Source organism: Chlamydotis macqueenii, chromosome 14, assembly GCF_036417535.1.
Source record: "Chlamydotis macqueenii isolate bChlMac1 chromosome 14, bChlMac1.mat, whole genome shotgun sequence".
In the NCBI taxonomy this organism is placed as follows: Eukaryota; Metazoa; Chordata; class Aves; order Otidiformes; family Otididae; genus Chlamydotis; species Chlamydotis macqueenii.
This window is the reverse complement of record NC_141569.1, coordinates 3,391,066-3,412,556: the sequence shown is the minus strand read 5'-3', so window position 1 is coordinate 3,412,556 and position 21,491 is coordinate 3,391,066. Positions and strand designations below refer to the sequence as shown.

Sequence of the window (21,491 nt, the reverse complement as noted above, 5' to 3'; positions counted from 1 at the left end):
AGACACCCACTCAGGGAGATAACCAGGCATAGGCACCCTGTGGCAAAGACAAGGACGTCCATCCATCCTTCAGCTACGCTGTTTGCAAGCCATCACCCAACAGCCCCCGAGCTCTGCTCTTCGTTCATTCTCCCAAAAACTGGTCCAGCCAGAAGATCAACTCCCAGCCGCACCATGGACGTTATCATCACATTTTCTCCAGACACCGAGAGGACACCCAGGCCTGGGGGAGGTTTGGGCAGCGTTGGAAATGCAAAGCCTCACCCTGGGCGTTTGCAGGTTAAGTCAGAGGTAGGACGGGTCGCCAGATGGACAACCCCCTTGGAGGTAGCTCATCGCCCGTGCTCCAGAACATCCTTCCGAGGGCCGGTTGTGGCAGCCACTCTGCGCATCTCTGCCACCGAGGTGGCACTGAGGGACGTTAAGGAGGCAACTCCTGAATTAAAAAGGTTACGGAAGATTAAATCCAGCATCTGGAGATAGCCCTGGAAGCAGATGGCGAATCATCGTGGCGCACGGAACGGCTTTCACCCGTCTCCTCCTTGCAGGCAGCCCCTCTGCTCTGGCAGGGCCTCCCGAGAGCGGCTCTGGCTGCACACACAAGGGCCAGGGACGGGCCAGCCACGCAGGGACGCCCGGCTCGGGCAAACGCACCCAAGCAACACAGAGCCTATCGCCAACGTGCCCCGGATTTCCACGGAGAGGTCAAGGATTTCCCCAGGGACACCATCCTTGAACCTCACCCTGCAGCCAGCCCTGTGCCACCCCGGTGAACCGCAACGCCGGCACAGCCAAGAGCCACCGCCGCGGGGACCGACGGGCACGCAGGTCTGCCCCACGCCACCCGGCTGGGAAACGCAGCCGCGTCCTGCCTCGGCGGGGTGGTGGTGGTTGCGGATTAAGGAGTCTTAAATGTCAGACGACCAGGCGCTCCCTGGAAATCCACTTATCTCCGCTGCCACTCGGAGCGGCCGGAGCCGGGCGGTTATGGAGATAACGCGATTTGAAGCGTCCGCCCGAGCGCTGCGGGGCTGCGGGTGCCCTGCGGACAACGCCAGGTGCCTCCTCCCCCAGCTGCTGCCCACGGAGCCGGGTGCGTGCGTGACGGCCACGCTGCTCAGCCCCCCCGGGGCCCACCTGCGCCACCCCTCCGCTCCCCCAATTCAGGGGGACGAGGGAGGCTTGGCACCATCCACCCCCCTGCCTCCCCGTGCCAGAGCTGCGCCAATTCGCTGCCCAAATCCTAAACCGACTGTAACTAAAACCTACCAGATTGAGCCTCGGGAAGCGCCCCCCCACCCCCTCCTGCTCCCCCCCCTCCAAATGGGATTGAACAGATCTGCGCTCGCACGCGCCCAGCTCGCAGCCAAGCAGCATCTGACATTCACGCGCCGTGGCACGGCTGCTGCCGCTCGCCCACTCCCCCGCCTTGGCATCGCCCGTGCCTGGCGTCCCCCCCGGGGCTGCCGCACCACTCCGTGCCCAGCAGAACCCCCTGCTCTCTCCAAATGCCCCCCCCCCAAACCCTCCCGGAGGGACCGCAGCTCCTTGGGCCAGCCAGTCCCTGGTGTCCCCCCACCAAGGGGGGTCCCCAAGGTGATTTCAGGGCTGTGACCAGGCTGAACGACGACCCAGGGAATGACGGCAGTGCCCGGCAGCAGAACAACCACCCCGGCAGGAGCCCCAAGAGCCCCCGTGAAGGGTCGTGGGGGTCCACGCCAGGCTGTGCCCCACGGAGAACAGCATGCAGCCCACCCAGGCCAGGCTGAGACGCGTGAACCGCTCCCTCTAACAGATGGGGCGATTACAGCGTGAATTGCTTGGGGTCTCACTGATAACCAGGTCACAGAGAGACCGATGGGCAGGCACGGAGCTCCAAGAAATTAATTAAAAATAGGAAAAAAAGTTGTAGGCACAGATGCATGGGAATATCGGATGAAGAGCCCCAAACCCATCAGTGCCACCTCCAACGGTGCCCAAACCCGCTAGTGGCACCTCCAAGAGCAACCCCAGCCCGGAGAGATCCCCCCCCGCTCACGCTCTGAGCTCTCCCAAAACCTCACCCCTGCTCATCCCGCCCGGCGAGTCCACGGCAGCAGAGCCCAAACCGAGGGGCTGCTCCAGACCCCAGGAGAGCCGGCAGCAGGAAGGGCGGGCGCGCCCGTGTCACCATCACCACAAGAAGCGTGCCGGCAGCGGGAGCAGGCACTCGAGCACGCCAAGGCCAGCTCAGCGCGTCTGAGCTTGGGCGGACCAAGCCAGCACAGGGACCAGAGGCAGGAGCCGTGCAAGCAGGGGTGCGGTGAGCACCAGCCTGGCCAGCGCTCGGCGAGCTGAAGACGACACCGGCACACAAGAGACATCTCCGTCACTCACACGAAAAACCACCCCGGAGGGCTGCGTCCCCACTGCTTCTGCACCAGTGGGGTTAAGGCGTGCGATCCCCTCCCCGAGCCCCCGACGTGCGCCCGCTCCCGAAGGCGATCGAATCGCTTTTACCGCCGGGAAGGCGGCGGCACCGTCAGAAAGCCGCCCAGGTCCGCCAACGGCAGATATTGACAGATGTCTAAGAGGACGGCAAATAATCCCGTCTTCCTCTGGGAGGATTCGGGTCGCCCTCGCCCTCGCCTGGGGTTTATCCATTGTCTGGATCTGCCGGCGGTTGTTATTTTTGGTCAGCGCTGCGTTTTGCTTGGCCTCACTGGCAGGAGGGAAATTGGAGGAAGAAGAGGAAAGGGAGGAAGGCCGCCTGGCCAGGGATGGGGAGAAGAAGACCGGCTCAGCTTTGGAAGGGGGATGCGCAGACCTCGGGGAACCCGCGTTGGTCTCCTCCCGGTCCCGCAGCCTCACTGAGAACAGCCAAAGCTCACCACAGTGATGGGACTGGCAAGGCAGGCGGTGAGGGCAGCGTGGTGTGGCCGACAATGGGGGTGCCCAGGCGAATTCCTCCCAGTAACCCCAGTGAACTGGAGAGCGGTGAGAGGTTTTGGGGAGCAGGTCTCGCTGCCCGGTGGCCAGCGTCCTCCTGTGCAGGCAGCAGTCAGGGTCGTCTCTACCAGCAAAGGGAAGGGCAGGGGAGCTCCGGCAGTGACCGGCAAGCAGAGCCTGCAGGCCCACGCAGGCCTCGGGTCCACCCTGATGGCCAAAAAGGCTGGGGACCCTCAGGAGAGCCGGTCTCCACCCAGCTTGGGCTGGCTGACACCGGAGGATGCTGCTCCCAGGGCTCAGCTGGCTCCCAGGATCGGGATCCGCACCCATCCCTCCAAGTTGGGTACAACGGGAGGCGTGGGCAGAGCCCGGCCACGAGGCATCCACCAGCTCCCAGGGAGAAGAGCACAGCCATGCCCCGAGACTTTGCGCTTCTCCCCGTCTCCCCGGCAGCGATCCGCGGAGCATTCCCGCGTGTCAGCAAGGAAGGGCTCGCCGTCCTTCCATGCGTCACCCTTCCACCGCCACCCGGTCTGCCTGCGAAGCACCAAGACAACAAAAAGCCACCTCCCCGCTCGCCGGGCTCTCGCTCCTGCAAAGAGATGGAGGGCACGCTGCGCAGAACAGCCTCTCCGGAGCTTTCCCCGCGCTCAGCGCCGCTTGTCACTCAAGCAAACCCCATGGCCTTTAAGCTGCCAAGGTACCAGAGCCGCTCCGGAATCGGAGTTCGCTCAGCTCCTGCCCTGGAGCAAGGAATCTGAAACGCTGCCACTGGAAACGAAACAGAGCATCCGTCATTCTACTTGCCAGGAATATATCCAGCCCCAAAAAAAAGGAAACACTGCCTGCTGAAGAGCCAGCAACAAAAGCCCTCGATTTCACTGGCGCAACAGAGCCCAGCGTCGGGCATTCCCACCCAGGGCCCGATTCTCTGCTAAATCCAACGTCACCCAGAAAATGAACCGAGCGGCAGAGTCGGGTGAGGGCTGGAGGGGCCGGAGCCGTTCCGGGGCCGGGAGGAGGGTGCTGGGTGTGGCGCTGGGACCGGCGGACCCAACCCAGGATGCTCCAAGGAAAAATCCGCAGGTTTGGATAAAAAGGAGGCAGGTGGCCAAGGCAGGGTTGAGGAGGGGACGCGAGCTCTCTTCCGTCGCTACCAAACCAGCGCATCCGAGGGAAAGCCACCCTGCACACGAGCCGTCCCGGCCAGGCACCTCGCCACCCCTCCGGCCATTCCCAGTCGCATCCCGAGGAAAAGGAGCAGCGCGTTCCCAGCCAGCCCAGCCCCCAGCCCAGGCACGCCAACCCAAATATCTGCGAGAGGCGCTCCCCTCCATGGGAACGGCGACTCGGCGCAGAGTTCACATGCCCCAGCAGTGCCGGATTAAACTCCCAAACTCCAGGGGAATACCCCTGAGGCTGTCTGAAGATAAGCTCGGAGCTAGACTGCTCTCAGGAAACGCAGGAACTGGGAAAGAGCGAGCTGCTTTTTCCCTTTTAAACCCAGAATAACGCACAGCACAGGCTAGCTCAGACGCAAGCGCTCGCCCGAGCTCACTGCTGTGCACCCCAGGAACTTCCCACTCCCCGGCACGACCAGGAGGTGACCCCAGCGCCGAGCCAGATCCTGCCGGAGGTGGTGAGGACGGAACTGGAGAGCCCAGGACAAGTGAAAGCAGCGCTGGCGAGCTGAACGCAGCGTGCCGGGCTCTGCGTGCCAGGCTGGGAGATGCTCAGCAGAAGGACGGTGTTAGAGAGCCGGGCAGAGGGAAGCTGCCACCGCAAGGCCAGTGAGGCGCAGAGGACGGGGACACCTCCAGGACCCTCCACAGGTGGTCCATCATTTCAGTTCACCCCGGGAAACACTGGTTCCACCAGTTCTCAGGGCTCCTGCGACCCTCACCACCCTTCCCCTCCCCTTCAGCATCTCCAAGATGTGTGGTCATAGCACCAGACCCCGATCTCCCAAGCCGTCTGCATGCTCAAGGGCAAGTGCAGTCCAGGAAACCACGCTGGCGCAGCGCCCAATGCGATGGGTGAGCTGGAGCATCCCAGGATGAAGAGGAAGGAGACGATGCTCCTCCCTTTCGTACCTGACGGAGTCCAGGGAGCAACCAGCTCCTCATCCTCCAGGAGAGTGGAGCTGCAGGGAGGGTCAGAACCACGTCCTGGCGCTGGGGCACCCCAAGGTGAGAGAGCGGGAACAGCCCTGTCCCGGCTGACAGGACGAGACGCCGTGACGCCAGCTTCGATGGCGACCAACTGTGATGCTGTAAGCGAGAAGTTCAACCTTCAACTAGGACCACGGTTGGGAAGGAGACCTGCACCGAACGCACATGATGCTCTCAGATGGGCAAACGTGTCTGAGGCCAGAGCAGCACAGGCGATGCGCCAACCCAAGCTAAGCTCTCCTTCAGAGGAGATGTCTAACAGCTCTTGGTTCTTGATGCTTCTTCAAGAATCAGCCCAAGAGGAAGTGGTGTCTTCCATCCCTGTAGCATGCTGGCAGAGGATGAAAGGACAGCAGTCCTGTGCAAGCTGATGGGAAGAGTCATTAGGAAAGCCGTTACGAAGAAACTGTTGGGACAAGAGGTCCTGTCTCACGGATGCGGTGGCACAGCAGGAAAGGGTTGAACCAACAAGACCCAGCTTCTGTCTTTGACCAATTACCAGTTTGGGTGCAGAAAGCAACTGGACCACTACAAAACACTTGGATTTTCACTGGGAGCCTTGCGCACAGCCACAAAACCGAGCTGTGGCCGTTCAGTATATGAAGGGGGGGTATAAGAAAGATGGAGAAAGGCTTTTTACCAGGGGTTGTCATGACAGGACAAGGGGCAATAGCTTTAAACTGAAAGACAGCGGAGTTAGGCTGGACATGAGGAAGAGATTTTTTTATGATGAGGGTGGTGAAGCACTGGAACAGGTCACCCAGAGAAGCTGTGAATGCTCCATCATTGGAACTACTCAAGGCCAGGTTGGACGGGGCTCTGAGAGACCTGGTTTGGTGGAAGGTGGTCGTGCCCAGGGCAGAGGGGTTGGAACTGAATGGTCTTTGAAGGTCCCTTCCAACCCAAACCACCCCGATTCTACCATAATTTAACTATCAGCACTGTGCTTTAACAAAAAAGCACAAGTGAGAAGGGTGAAGCTGGCAGATCTCAAAGAACCGGCCACCAGACAGTTGGAAAGCAGAGCTGGGGCCCTAGGAAGGAGAAAGCCATGACAGCAGCCATGACAAGAGTCAGGGCAGGGGGACCCTCAGATGAAACAGCTGCAGGACACACAGTACAAAACAGAGGGGTTCACTCTGCATGAGACCTCCAGGAGAGTGGCTATGGGAAAAGCCCTCTACAAGATGTCACAGCACTGAAGAAGATGGGGAAGAACTGCAAGAGTGACTCTTGAGCATGAAGGAAACACCACGTGGGGGGAGCTGGGAAGGGCTCGATGTGGTGAGCCTTGACTAATCAAAGAGATTGATTAAAGGGTGTAAGCATCCTTCTGCACTCACTGGTCCTTAGCCCCAGGCTCTGTGGGTCTGCAACTAAAACTGGAGCTATGCTTCTCATTTCCTCATTTCCCCAAAAGCTGAGGAACAAGGAGGCAAGGTGGAATGGCAGGGAACATCAGTCCTCTGACAGGGGGTCAGCAAATCCAAGGCGTCCAGTCCTACGTGATGTGAAGCTGAGCCACAGCACCCAGAGGCGGAAGACCTTCCTTCCGGGGTTTGCAGAGAAAGAGGCACGTTTTTACCCCAACCATGCCCTTGGATGATTCATCAGAGCCAAAACCGTGCACCAAGGGCTGCAGCCGTCACCGTCCCTGCGGCCAGCACCCATGGGGGATTTGGGCCGGGGGTCTCCGGAGGACGGCCGCAGAAATCGTTGTGTCCCCCAGCGGGCGGCCCCACTCCGGCTCAAGGGGTTTAAGCTCAAACTAGTGCAAGTCCCCCCTGCAGACCCCCGAGGCGTAAGGCTCCCTGAGCTCTTAATGGGCTTACGGAGCTGCTGGGACCAGCGCGGCTCCCCCAGGGCCAGGGCTGGGGGGACTTAAAGGAGCCGCCAGCCAGCAGCCCCCCGCAGCACCGCCAACACCAGCCGTCCCTGGCACGGCAGGGGCCACCCGCTAGCCCCGTCCTGGCCGGGCTATCGCTGACGGCACCGAGCGCTCAGCCCCGTCCCAAATCCCACACGCCCTTCTCCAGGCAAGCGTCCCTCGCTCAGTTTCCAGGACGAAGGCGGATGCGTGCCCCCCCCCCTCCAAGCTGCCCCGGCCCCACAGCAGCTCTAATCCCCCCACTCCGGGCCACCACCAGCTCCCCAGGGACGAGAGGAACAGCCTGGGTAAAGCGTGGGACGCAGACAAGCTGGTGGCAGAGGGCACACCAGCACCCTGCACTGACCCCGTGCCCGCACCCGCGCCCCGCACCGGCACCCGTGACTTCACCGACCCCGTGCCCATGCCTGCACCCCACACCGGCACGCCACGTCCGCTCTCTGCTGCTCACCCCACACCTCTGCCCAGGATCTTGCCCTGTGCCTGCCCCGATGCCAGGCACCCCGCAGCATCACGCAGGGCCACGTTAAGCCCACGCAGCAGGACCGGGGGTGCCTGGCATTGGGGCAGGATCGGGGCAGGACCGGCCGCAGGTTCCCCCATCTCTCAGGGGCACAGACCCCCCTCAAACTCAGGCTGGGGGTGACAGGAGCACGTGCCACCACGCTCGGTGACGATGGAGGGACCTGCACGCCGTCCCACGCCATCCACAGGAAATACACTTTTTCCAGGCTTGGAACAAGCAGAGGGGACTGGGAACGACAGCCGGTGGGAGCGGGGCCATCCAGGGAAAATCCCACTGGCAAAACCCCATCCCCAACCAGGCCGGCTGCGCTCCGGGAGACACAGCCCTGCCCTCCTGTGTCATCATATTCCGGAGCCTGGGCTCCGGCGCGTGAGTTTGTGCCTCTGGGTACTTTCAGAGGGGAAATATATTTAAAAAAAAGCAAAAAAAACCCAAGCACGCAACTAAGCTCCTGTGATTTCCGTATCAGCTGCTGTACACGCACACGGCATGGAAAAATCCTTCGGAAATTTCTGCTAAAAATCAAAAAAAAATAAAGGAGAACCCGCAGAAGGCTGAGCTCGCCAGCCACAACGCGCCAGGAGGGGCTGACAGAGCTGTTACGGTCTATTGGGCCAATAATCCGCAAACTGAGACGGATTTATTGTACATGGCAGATCCTAACAGCTCCGAAGAAACCATCACTGGCTCCCAGTGCTTAAAATTCACTTTCTTGAGGGGGAAAAAAGGGCCAAAACATGGCTTTCTGAGATAAAATGTGTGGTTGTACCATTCTGTGACAGACAGAAGCCTGTGCAAACACATATACGGGGCTTTTTTTTCTTGATATATAAATAAATAAAATATCTCCTCTTCCACAGCGAGCGCGGCTGCGTTGCCCGGCTCGGAGCGCTGCCGTTGCCACCGGATTACCCGGCTTGGTTTCACCTCCCTTAGCAAGACGCATTTGCAGGGATGTTGTTTCCGCCCCGATGTTGCTGCCGAACGCACGGGAAGAGAAAAATTAACCTAATCAGAGCCAACTCCAGCCCCTGCACCCGTCTGGGTGCTGGGTGCGTTCGGGTCCCCGCTCCTTCGAAGGCACAAGGCTCCGAGAAGCGAGATGCCGGAGTGGAGAGCAGGCTCTTCCCATCGGCACAACACTGCGTTGGCAAGCTGGAATGGGAGATTATTAAAAAAAAAAAGAAAAAAAAAAAAGAACGAAGGGCAGAGCCGGCGCTTTCCCTTGCAGCTTTGTTTCTGGGAGGCCGCGAGCCTGAGCCAGCGCAGAGGAGCGGGACCAGCCCAAGCCCGGCGGTAATTGCAGCGTCTGTTCAAATCGCCGCGACGCTGGAAATCACGCTGGGCCCGGCTGAGAGCTTACCGCCCGGCTGAGCGTATCAGACGGGGATCAAAGAGGCTCAGCTAACGGGTTTAGCGCGCGGCTCGTCCCAGCCAGCGCTGCCGCGAGGCGGGGAGGCCAGGCTCCCCCTCATCCCGGGGGGTCCGGCATGGGGAGCTCGTGGGTGCCCACGGGAGCGAGCATCCCTCGGCGAGGCGATGCCTGAGGGGGGATGTCCGGCCCTGAAACCCCCCAGCATCACGTCTGGTTGGGCAACGCCATGTGCTCGCCCTACCTGCACCCCAAAACCATCCCTGGGTGGGGTACGAGCGGCGGGGTGCAGGAGCAGCATTTGGCTGGGCTCGGAGACACGGAGGATGGGTGCAGGCGGGGGGGACGCAAGGGGTGCCCCAGCTCCAGCCCGCCGCAGTGAGCAGCGCAGGGAGTGATGTGCCGGGATGTGCCAGGACTGACCGGCTTGGCTCCAGGGAGGGAGCGGAGCGGAGTAATTAGAGAGGAGACCGTGAGTCAGCACACGCCGCGTAACCTCGCCGAGGCCGACAATGAGGCAAAAGATGGCAGTTCCGACCCAGAGCGCCGGCTTAAAGAGCGCGTTTTGGGCCGCAGGACACAGCAGCGCCCAGAGACTGCAGGACTGGGCACCCGCCCCGCAAACCAGGCCACCCCACAGCCGCCATCCGGCTGCCACCACCCAACTCCCTTCTCCAAAACCATCGCACGCAGAGCCCACAGCCCCTACGGGAGCAAGGTAGCGGGGTGCGCTTCCAAAAAAACCCAGCGTTATGGAGGGAAGACACCGGCCAGCCTCTCCCCCAGCACCCGGGCCGGCCGAGGAGCGGGGTTCAGCCGGGCTTGGCAGCTAACCCCGCTCCAGATGCCCCGGGAAGAAGAGCAGTCGGTGGCAGCGACTCTCCCGGCACACTCCGGGATGGATATTAAGGGCGAGGTTTGGCTTGGAAGCAAATCCCAGCTCCGGCCACAGGCTCGTCATTCCTTTTTTTGAGGGGGGTCCGTCAGGGTGGCAGGCAGGTAGGGCCTTGCCACACAGCAGCCCTCGGCGAGGAGAGTTTAATTAACCTCAGGAAGCGATCGTTAAACGGCCGGCCCGGGGAATCGATGCGGAAGGGGCGGCTTGCCGCCCAGGGACCATCTGCTCTGGGTAGGGACGGGGGCCCCGCGTCCCCCGCTCCCGCTGCCACTTGCCCCGCGCCTGCCGGGAAGCCGCCGCCGGGGGCAGCTGGTTTGGGGGCCCAATCCTGGGCGTCACACCGGCTGCGCTGCCCCCCAGCAGCATCCCCCCACCTCTCGCCTCGACCCTCACTTCCCGTAAAGCCCCAGGTCCTGGAGCCACGTGATTTCCTATGCGTTGCAGACCCCCCCGCTCCGGAACAAAGTCCGGCCGGGGGCCCCGCCAGAGGGTCCCTCCGGAGCAAGGCAGTCCCCGCAGCCAGCCTGCGGCTGAAGGAGAACTGGGGAGTGATGCAGCCAAGCAGCCCCCTCACCTCACAGCTGTTTTCACCCGTGAAATGAGTTTGGTGCAGTCTCAGCCCCTGAGGGCACAGAGGGGTTGCATGTTTTGGAGCACCCGGCCTCTCACACACACCTACAGCCAGAATCCCAGGGGAATCCCGGCGTCACTCAGGGCCCCAGCCGCCCTGCCCGTCTGGGCAGGGATGCCCCATGCCGCCCGGCGGGAGAGCAGCCAGACAACCAAACCCCCGCGGGCAGGAGGCAGCGGGGGGACCCTCGCAAGTGCTGCACTGCAGGAGGGAAACTGAGGCAGGGAAGGGCTGGGATGCACCCACGTGCTTGGTGCCAGCTTTTCGCACTACTCCCCATCCCACAGCCACCCCGGTATGCGCGCGCGGAGGGGGACAGGGAGCAGAGAGGTTTTGCTGTGTCCAGTGACGAAGTCGGCCGCGACGCACAGTGCCTGCCCATGCTCCGACAACAGCCTCTGCCCCTCCAGCACCCACCTGCAGCTCCGAACCCCGCAGGCAGCCCCGGGCCTTCTCCAACCCTGTCCTTCCAAGTTCCTCCTTAGTCGCTTTTATTTCTGCCCAACAAATAACTGATGCCCAGGGGCAGCGGGGACGGACGGGGTGCACCTGCTCCCAAGGGATCCAGCTCCCCGCTCCAAGGCACCAACCCCAATCCTGGGATTGGGGTCCCTGAACAGGTTTGGGATGGGCGCAGGGAAACCCCTGGCCCCTCACCCCCCGGTCACCCCCCAGGGGAGCTTTGGGGGCAGCTGGGGACACAGCCAGCAGCAGCATCCCAGGGCAAAGCCACCCAGGGGAGGGAAGAGCAGGATTTTGTCCTCCAGGGTGGGATTTGGCGAGACCCATGTCCCCAGCGGTGTCACTCCTCCCTCTCCTGCGTGGGGACCTTCTGCCACCATCACACCCTGCTCACCACATCCCAGAAAGCCCGTGGGGACACGGCACTGGCACGGCCCCACTGGGGGATGGCAGGGAGAGCCCAGCCCCACAGCGGGGAGTGCTGGCGATGCCAATGCCGGGCACACAGCCACGGGCACCCTCCTCCTGGTCCGGATCTGTCCCCAGCCCCCCAGGAGGAGAGGGGACACCTCCAAGGAGGAGGAGGGCTGCAACCCATGGGAAGGAAGGAAACGTTGTGAGGAGGCCGCCGGTGCCAGCAGAGCAGGCACTGTGGCAGGGACGGCACAAGGGAAACTGAGGCAGGGAAGGGCTGAGATGCACCCATGGTGCCAGCAGAGAGACCCGGAGTCAGCTTCTCCTGCTACGCCCCATCCCGCAGTCACCCTGGTACGCGTGCGCACGGAGGGGGACAGGGAGCAAGGAGGAACAGGAGGAACAACCGTCCTGGGCACCACCAGCCCCCAGCGCTGCAGCCCGGGGTGCACCGTGGGAGCGCATCCTCCGTGGCTGCACGCTGCCCGTTGGTCTCACCGCCCCGGATCCGACCCTGCAGGCTGCAAAAGGCCCGAGCGAGCGGCGGCTAGCCCCACCAGCACCACCCCAGCGTGGCACTTCCCAGCTCCAGGGACCGTGCTCAGCCCCCCGAGCTGGCACTTGACCCCCAAGATGGTGCTCAGCCCCTCAAACTGGGGCTGGACCCCAGAACCAGCACGCAGCCCCCTCAAACCACTGCTGAACCCATAAGCTGATGCTCAGCCCACCCCCAAACTGGCACTCAGCCCCTGAGCCAGTGCTCAGCGCCCTGAAACAGTGCTAGCCCCCCAAACAGGTGCTCAGCCCCCCAAGCCGGTGCTGAACTCCTGAGGGGGTGTGCAGTCCCCTGAACCAGCATGTGACCCTTGAGCTCGTGCTCAGCCCCCCAGATTGGTGCTCGACCCCCAAATCAGTGCTCAGACCCCAAACTGGCGCTTAGGCTCCCAAAACGGCGTGTGACACCCAAGCCGGTGCTCAGCCCCTCAAAATGGTGCTCAGCTCCCCAAATCGACGCTCAACCCCCCCAAACTGGTGCTTGACCATTGAGCTGGTGCTCAGCCCCCCAGAACGGTGGTCAACCCCCACGTTGGTCCTCAGCCCCCATAAAACGATGGTTGACCCTCATGCTGGTGCATAGCCCCCAAACGGGTGCTTGATCACCAAGCTGGTGCCCAGCCCGCCAGACTGGTGCTCAGCCCCCCGCAAAAAGACCCAGCCCCAACGGCGGGGTCAATCCCACCAGGAGGTGCGGGAAGCAGGGATGGTCCCACTCCACCTCCCGCAGCACCCATGGGAGCTGGGCTCCCAGGAGAGGAATTCCCTGGGGCCAGTCCTGCCCTGGGCAGGCAGGGAGAAGGGATGGGGACATGGCTCCCCAATCTCCTTTGCCCCCGGCTCCCAGCATCGCCCCCCTCCATCACCAAGGGGGCATGGGAGCACCTTGGCAGGGAAGTCGGTCCCCTCCCAGCCGCCTCTCCCGGCTGTGGAAGGGGACAGGTCCCCAGCGCAGCGGGGATGCTCAGGGTCCCGGTGGGGACCCCCTTCCACATGTGTGTCCCCCCTTCAAAAATCCCCTCCCCATAACCCGCTGCCGGTTCCAGCCGCCTCCAGCCAGCACCAGCCACGGGCAGCCTGGCGCCTGGGGACACGCGGGGACCTGCCACTGGCCCCCCACATCCCCCATCTCTGGCACCTCCGGCCCTGCAGACACAGCCCCCACCACCACCCCAGCCCCCGACCCCCCACCCCTAAACTGCCAGCCACATGAATTCATCCCATTTTAACCTTCACAGGGCATCAGCATGGTGGGGGGGAAACCCACACCACCTTTTGTCCTTTTTTTTTTTTTTTTGGGGTCTTAATCTTTACCTGGGGTCATATTTACTAATCCTTTTGCTAATCCCCCAACGCCTTCACAAAGAAAAAAAGCCTCATCCTCCGCCGGCCTGAGACACGGCATCCACCAGCCGCTCCGGGCAGGAGCTGGGCTGGGGACACCCAGAGTGCACGCCGAGACCCCTGGGTGCCGGCGGCCTGGCACTCAAGGTGACACTGCTTTTTTCCCAGCGAGGCGGCCAATTTGTGGTTTTCAAGGGGTTTTTAGGGAAGGAACCCGAATGTGAGGATGGGGAGCAGGGAGGCGAGGCGGCGGCGGGGAGATGAAGGCAGAGCCCGCGGGTCTGGGCTCCACTCACGGGAATATTTAGGGAAAGGAGGCAAAACCATTGCTTAGAAAGGATTCGGTGGAAAACCCCGGTGCGTGGGGACCCCCGGGAGGACCCCCCGCCGCTGGCCCTGCCGGACACATGGGACCCCAAACCGTGGCGGTGCCGGGGGCGCGGGCAGCAGCGCTGCCCTTCTGTGCCTCAGTTTCCCCACGTGTGGAGGTGAGGGGTCGGCCCCTCTCCCCGGGAATCCAGGACAAGGGGTCCTGCAGAGGGGGGTGACGGGGGTCCATGCAGACCTGCCCTTCTCCAGCCAACCTCCCACCGCCGCCGCACTGCTGTTGCACCAGGGCCGCCCCCCGCCACCCGCAGCCCTACCCTGGCCCCCGCACCCCACTGGCCCTCGCGCCCCGCCGGCTAACCGGTTACGGCAGCGCAGCCGAGACAGCGCACGTTTGGCCGCGGCCGGCACCTCGTCGCGCCAGGCTGGAATTTGCAAGCTGTCCTGACGCATTACAGCACGAATGCCCGGCGTCCGGCTCGCAGCCCTGCCGGGGCTGTGCCGGGCCATGAGAGCGCCATGGCACCCTCGCCAGGGACAGCTGTCTCCACCGGCGGCCAGAGCCACCCTCATCATCCTCACCTCCCCCGCTCATTTTTCTCCCCGGCTTCAAGCAGCTCCTTGGGCAGAGCAGGGAGACGCCACCACCGCAGCAAGGCAGGGGACACCAGGGACGCGGGAAGCAGCGGGTCCCCGCTAACGCGGCAGGCAGGTGGCCTTGGCAGCACCGCTGGCGCAGAGCCCTTTCCGGCGGGCAGCCTGGCGTGCGGGTTTGGGGTGCAGAGGAGACAGGGTGGAATGGAAGGACGGGGTGCGGGGCTCGGGGGACATCCCGCTCGCCGGCACCTGCCCGCGCTCGCCCCTCGCCCAGGCGCCCAGCGATGCTCTCGCAGCCCAGGGCCGACCCGCAACGGGACACATCCAGCCCGCGGCCCGGGCTCCATCGCAGGCAGCGCGTGGCACACGGCAGTGGGACGCCCGTGGGAGGAGGGAGCGGCAACAGCCGGTTGGAATGGGAGTGTGAAGAAACGCCTCTTGCGTGCTCTGTCCGGAGCCAGCTAACGAGGCCATATTTGAAATGCTTCGCATACCTCCGGCCATCAGATTAGCGAGACGCAGAAGGTAAAGCAGAGGGCAAGGGGAGCGCTCCCCGCGCCTGCGATCCCCGGTCGCTCGCTCCCACGGGAGGCAGGAACCGGGGAAAAGCTCCCGGCTGGCAGCGGGGTGCAGGGATGGAGAGCGGCCACGGGGACCCTGGGAGGGCCGGGTGCCTGGGATCTCCCTCCCAGCTGACGTCCCAGTTGGATGGGGCACAGACGGAGGACGGGAAGGTGGGGAAGGACAACCCAGCCCCTGAATTCGGTGGGGAAGGACAACCCAGCCCCTGGATTCGGCCTCCACAAGCCTGCGGCCACATCCCAGCCACTCCCACCCCTCACTTCCCTGTGGCCCAGTCCAGACCCGGACCTGCTGAAAGACCTTTCGGCACATGAAAGGGGCTCATGGCAGAGATGGAGAGAGACTTTTTACCAGGGCCTGCAGCAAACAGGACAAGGGGCAGCGGTTTTAAGTCAACAGAGGGCAAGGTTAGGTTGGACATAAGGAAGAAATGTTGTACGAGGGTGGTGAGACACTGGCTGTCCAAAGGAGTTGTGGAGTTGGAAGAATTCAAGGTCCAGTTGGACATGGCTTTGAGCAACCCAATCTAGGGGAAGGTGCCCCTAGATCTTCTAGGGTGGGTTGGAGTAGATGATCTTGGAAGGTCCCTTCCAACCCAAACCGTTCTGCGAGTCTACAAAAGGAGGTAAGGCCCCCACACAGCCTCCAAGCAACATCCACAGGCACAGCTCATTCACTCTCCCTCGACCTGGACCCAAACCCAAAGACAGACTCTGACAAAGCAGAGGGCAGAGCGCTGGTCTGCCCCTCCCATGGCTGGAGACCTCTGCCCATCAGACTCTTGAGCCATCCCTGGGACATCAGCGCTCCTTGGGCATGAATGGTCCCCCCTGCCCACGCTCCAGCTCCAGGAACCCACCCCCGCACAGCAAGCGGGCAGAGCGGAGAAGAGCCCACGGGACACAGAGGCAGCAGAGCTGGAAGCACCCGGATCTGCAAACCCTTGGGACCGTTCAGGGTCAGGCCCTTCCAGTGAGAACCCCCCAGCCTTCAGGATGAGAGGCTCAGGACTCAGATTTGGACCCCAAACTGCTTTTCTCAGCCAGTCTCTGAGGGAGATAAAGAGGCACCAAAGCCACATGGGCAAGTCCCAGCAAACATAAGTGAGAACCGACGACCCTAGGACCCTTGGGGGGCACCAAGAGACCTCCTGGGGTCCAAGTGGATGGAGTTGGGTTGCTCATTTGGGCACAGCCAAAGACTCTGAAGAGGAAGATTGTGGGAGATGAATATTGCCCAGATATTCCTAGGAAGAGCTGAAGCAGAGACACAAACTCAAGGCGGGTTCACAAAACAAAAAACAACAGACCCATCAAGCCGCCGCCATGGGTGAGACCAAGGCAACCTTCCAACAGCAGGCAGCCACCAGAGAACCAAGGGATGATGACCAGACACAGAAGCACCAGAGGACGCTGGAGGTGAACGTGCCGAATCTCCCCACGCCAGAGCACAAACCCAACCCTTGCTCAAGCCTGGGCCATCCCCAGGAAGCCCACCAAGTGCTGCCACCGCAGTGTTTCAGCAACCCACTGCGGAGCCACCCGGGGTCCGGTGTCAGGAAGGTGACAACCAGACCCTTGGGAGGAAGCCCATCTCGGAAGTGACCCAGAAATGACCGCCTGTGTCTGCACCGCAGCGCAGGTCCCATCCGTCACCCCTGCTGAAGACGCGTATCGCGGCACTGACACGCGGCAGAGCCAGCGCCCCGAGCCCTTTTCCAGTTCCCACCTCTCTGGGCCAGGAGAGCACAGATGGAAATGCACATCCGCCTTGGAAAACTGGAAAACGGCATTTTCCATCCTCACTACCAGTTCCAGGGCGGAGGCCAACAAGCACCTTCCCACGCCTGGGCCACTACGCCATAGGCGTCGCTCTGTGGAGGTGATGAGTCCTCCTCCTCCCAGCGCCGCGGGTGTCCGAGGTCACGCGACGGAAGACACTTTGGTACAAGTGACGCTGTTCAACGACAAGGACACAGAGCTGGACCCACAAATCCCGAGGGAAGACCACGGCCTGGGAGCCAAGCCTTCACCAGGCGCACGCAGCAGGGCCATCACTCCGGTCCCTTTTCCGTGCCCTAATGATGGATGGGTGGAAAACGGAGCCACCACGGCAGCCTCACGAGAGCCTCCTGACCTCACAAATCCTTTTATTCCCGTAATAACAGGCTGCCACCCACGTGCGCAAGGCTGTCAGCTCAAGCCCTCAGTGCCCTCCAACCTGCTCGCAAGGCATGGGGAAAGATGAGCCCAGAGGAAACCACTTCAAAGGCGTCACCAGTGCACCCCAGCACCCCAAAAGGAGAGAATACTGGGCAGGGCAAGGACCCGCTCTGTGGCACGGTCACCCGGCGGCTCCCCCGGCACAGGGAGGCACAGCCCAGCTCCCCGCCGAGACAGACCCTCTCTCCGGTGAAGGCAAAGCCCGCTGTGGGCCTGCTCCTGCCCTGCTCCCCACGGCAGAGCCACCCCTGAGCGGGAGCATCCATTTCCTTCCCGCTGACCTGGGCCCGGGATTTCCCAGACAGTTCCTCCCGGAGCTGGTTCCTCCTCCAGCCACCCCTGGGCTCCACAGCATCCTCCCCCTGCCGCTCCCACACCGCCACCCCGCTTAATCAAATCCCAGAAGGGTGGGAAGGGAGCTCCAAAGCCCACCCAGTCCAACCCCCCTGCCAGGAGCAGGGACATCTCCAACCAGATCAGGTTGCTCACAGCCCCGTCCAACCTGGCCTGGAAGGTTTCCAGGGATGGGGCTTCCGCCACCTCTCTGGGCAACCTGGGCCAGTGCCTCACACACTGGCTGCCACCAGCATCTCCATCCCTTCCCCAGCCACCACAGCCCGTCCCCACATCCCCACCAGGGTGGGGGACAACGACACCCAGCCACGCGAGCCCCCCAAACCTCCCTGCCCCGGCTCTCCACAGAGGGGTGGCAGTGAGGGGCAGCGGGGATAACTGGGGGTCCCTCCTGGGTGGGGGGCCCTGCAAGACCCCCCACACTCCCAGGAGCCAAAGTCAAGTCAGGGGAAAAGAAGGGGAAAAGGAAAAAAACCCCGGCGCTTTGGAGCGCAATATTTTAGTTGAGCAACAGAGCATGAGTAAAGGAGGGAGCTTTTCGTGGTCTGCTGAGTTTAAGCTATGAGCTGGAAGTTTAACTATTAATACACTACATCAAGGGTCGCTCCTGCGGCCGGGCCTTGGGGAAAACAAACGTGCCGGCGGGGCGAGGAGAGGCAGGGGAGCGGCCCGCTTCTGCCACCCTGGGGAATGGCCCTGCTCGGGGCGGGGGTCTGGGAAACGCCGGGGTCGGATCCAGATCCAGCCTCGGCTGAGCCTCCAACGGCCACGGCGGGATCCAGGCGCCCAGGATCTGGCCCTGCTCCTGGCCCTCCGAGCAGGAGCTTTGGCACAGGGGACAGTTTTGGGGGAGGGTATGCCACCCCCAAGTCCCGCAGTGTCCCCAGGTCCCAGGTCAGCAGCACCCACGTCGCCGACACCTGCCCATCCCCAGCCAGGACCGGCCCCGCCGACACAGGGGGATGCTGGTGGGCAAGGGACCCCGGCGGCGTGGGATCCCCAAAACACCCCCACAGCATCCCCCCCACCGCCTGCCTTCACTGAGGAGGAGGAAGAGGAGAGCCAGGCTGAATTTTGGGGAGCACGACGCCCAGACCCCTCTCCTCTGTCCGCCCACCGTCACGCTGCGGGCAGCAGGCGCCCGCATCGCCGCCACAAAATCCATGTCAAGGACGAGCCAGCCGCCTCCCGCCTCCTTCCCACCCAGGCGAGGGCTGGGGGGAGGCGTGCGCGGCGCTCGGCACAAACACCCCCCAAACCCCCTGCCTGCACCCCCCAGCCCTGGCCAACAAACAGGCAAAGCCCCCTCCCTGGCCACGAGGCCACCAAATCCCGGACGGCGCCGGATAGCCGCGGCGGGGGGCCGGGAGGAACTTCTGAGCGCCACTGGCGAGTCCTTTGTTACTTTGCTTTTGTTGTCACACGCCGGCACGTCCTCGTCCCCATCGTCCCGTCCTCATCCCCCCCGCCCCGCCGCCCCACGCCCCGACGCCGGCCCCAAGGTCAGGGCGTGACATCTGCCAGCTCGCCGCGCGGCATCGGCGGAGCGACGCCGGTACCGGCGTCCCCGGGTTTGCCGGGCCTCGGCCGGGTATCGGCCCAGGAGCCAGAGCCGCCACGCGCCGTGGTGACACTTTTCGGGTTCGAGGCTCAGCCCACGTGACGCCGCGACCGATTTGAATTCGATGCGGTGGCAAGAGCCGGCGGCGTCGCTGGGGAAGGCGAGAGCTGGCGTCCTCGCCCAGGCTGGATGCCGGGAACTGGGGGTGCCGCTAACGGCGACAGCTCTGCAAAGCTTTTCTGGATCGGAATTTTAAGGAGAGTCGGACAGACGGACGGAGAAGGGTTTCCACGCCTACGAGCGCTCCCACCGAGCAGTACTTTTGGGGGGGTCACCACCTCACATTCCTGTCCAACCCCTCCGCGTCTCAACCCCGCTGCCCTCGCGGGGAGGGGGAACGCAGCTCAGCTCCCCGGGGAGCGGCAAGGGGGCCGGCGGCGGGGGGGTCCGTCCATCCGCCACCCCAGGTGCAGCCCCACCGCCGGGCAAGGGGCCTGGGGGGGGAGAACGGACAAAGCGGCACAAAGGGGCTGCTGACACAGCAAGGGCCCCGTTTCCAGAGAAACAAAACTTCCGCCAGCTCCGGCCTCGCGCCCCAGGTAGCCAGGCTTGTGCATCCCCCCGCCTTTCCCCAAATCCTGCCCCAGACCTCCCATCCCTGCAGGACCTCAGCCCCCCAGCCACCCCCAAATCTTCCTCCCCGCCCCTCGCTGGGGTCGGTTCGCGGGGAGCGGGGGGTAAAGGTTGGCCAGCCGGGGTCAGGGGCGACGGCGCAGCGCGCGCATGTGATCCGTTATCGCAGGATGTGTGCGCAGCTTTGTTTACGCGTGGGACGCGGAGCGGGGTGGGCGGCAGCGCTTTGGTCCCCCCCCTCCTCCATCCCCCAGCCCACCCCCCGGCCTCCTGCTGTCCCCCCCTCATCAATCATCCCAGCGAAGAATAAACCGACCCGAAGCAAACACGGGCCCGCACGAAGGACGTTGCCGGTTGCGGGATGCAGGGGGAAAAAAAAATAGTAGGAATAAAAATAAAATAAGAAGGAAAAAAAAAACAAAACACCACCGTGGGGTTCGGTGGAGTTTGGTGCCGTAATCCCAGGTTTCGGGCATCGTTCGCAAACCCCCCGCTGGCTTCGGGGCTGGCGGCACCCACGCCAGGCGCATACGAGGGACACGACGCGGGGCGATGTGGGGGGGATCTTGGGTAGCGGGGTGCGTGGGGGAGTGAGAATCCCACCTGACGGGGAAGTGGGGGGAATGGCTTGGGAAAGGCGGGGGGGGGATAATAAAGTTGGGTTAGTTGTCGCACATGGCTGGGCGATGGCGAGCGGCGCCGCTCCCACGGCCGGTCACGGGTGGAGGAGCCGAGCCGCGTAGCCCCGGGGCGGGGGGGGGAAGAACGAACGCACGCGGGGAACCCAGCACGGAGGGGCCGCTACAAGCGACAGCCCCCCCACTCCCCACCCCCCCACGCGAGATCCGTGCCCCCCCCCCCGCCCCCATTGTCACCCGGGAAACCAGCGGCGGCCCGGGGCGGGGGGGGGGGTGGCCCCCATCTCTCCCCCAGCGCATCGCCGCCGGGTGCAGGGATGCGGGGAAAAAAGGGGAACAGGGGGGCAGGGGATTCAGCCGCATCGAGAGGAAAAAAAAAGCCAACAACAAAAAAAAACCAACTTTACCGGTTCCTCGGCGCCCACCCGCGGGAGCGGCGCGCAGGCAGCCCCGGCCGGGCCCCGGCACGGGCAGGCGGCCAGCCCCCGGTAACGGCGCCGGGCGGAGCGGGGCCGCCCCCCGCCAAACTTTTTCTTCTCCCCCCTCCCTTTTCCCCACCACCCACCCCCCCGCCCCGCAATTTCACCCACGCAGCCCCCCAGCCCCCCTTCAACTCCGCCGGAGCGGCTCCGGGGGGCACCGGCGGCCCGGGAGGGAGCGGGGGGAGGGCAGGGAGAGGGGAGGGGGGGGGGTCCGGGGGGGTCGGCACCTGCCCGGTGCCGGGGGAGCCCGGGGCGCGGTGCCCCGCCGCCGCACACCCACCTCCACATCGCCGCTCGCTCTGGGAGTGCTCAGCCCCCGAACCGCGCTGCGCCGCGCCGCCGCTGCCCGCGGCTGCCGGCAAAACCCGGACCGGACCGGACCGCCCAGCCCCCGCCGCTCCGCCGCTCCGCCGCGCCGCGCCGCGCCGCGCGCGCCCCCCGCCGCCCCACGCGCGCACATCCCACCCCCCCACCGCCACCACCTCCCGCCTCGGCTCGGCTCGCCCGACCCCCGGCGCCGTGTCACTCCCCGCCGCTCTTCCCCCGTGGGTGTCACCCCGCTGGGCCCCGCCACGTGCTGTCCGCCCCCACGGGTGTCACCGTGGTGTGCCCCCCCCACCCTGTGTCCCATCTGCCCCCCCCACGGGTCTCACCCCGCTGTGACTCCCCTATCTTGTGTGCCCCTCCCCGTCCCGGGTGTCACCGTGGTGTGCCACTCCACCCCACTCCGTGTTCCAGCCGCCCCCACGGGTGTCACCGTGATGTGCCCCTCGTGTCCCATCTGCCCCCCACCGGTGTCACCGTGGTTTGCCCCTCGCATCGCAGCTGCCCCCCACCAGTGTCACTGTGGTGTACTCCTCGTGTCCCAGCCAGCCCCACGGGTGTCACCATGATGTGCCCCTCCTG

The 21,491-nt window shown here is 63.9% G+C and overlaps 1 protein-coding gene across 2 annotated transcripts in view; it reads right to left on the bottom strand.

Annotated features, from left to right (window-relative positions):
* The window catches only part of CXXC5 (CXXC finger protein 5), a 32,598-nt gene extending 11,664 nt beyond the window's left edge, over positions 1-20,934 (bottom strand). For both annotated transcript variants that reach the window (XR_015260149.1, XM_086759190.1), the window contains exon 1: positions 20,866-20,934. The gene's annotated coding sequence lies outside the window, so the exon portion shown is untranslated. The remainder of the gene's footprint in view (positions 1-20,865) is intronic.
* Between the last annotated feature and the right edge of the window lie 557 nt (positions 20,935-21,491).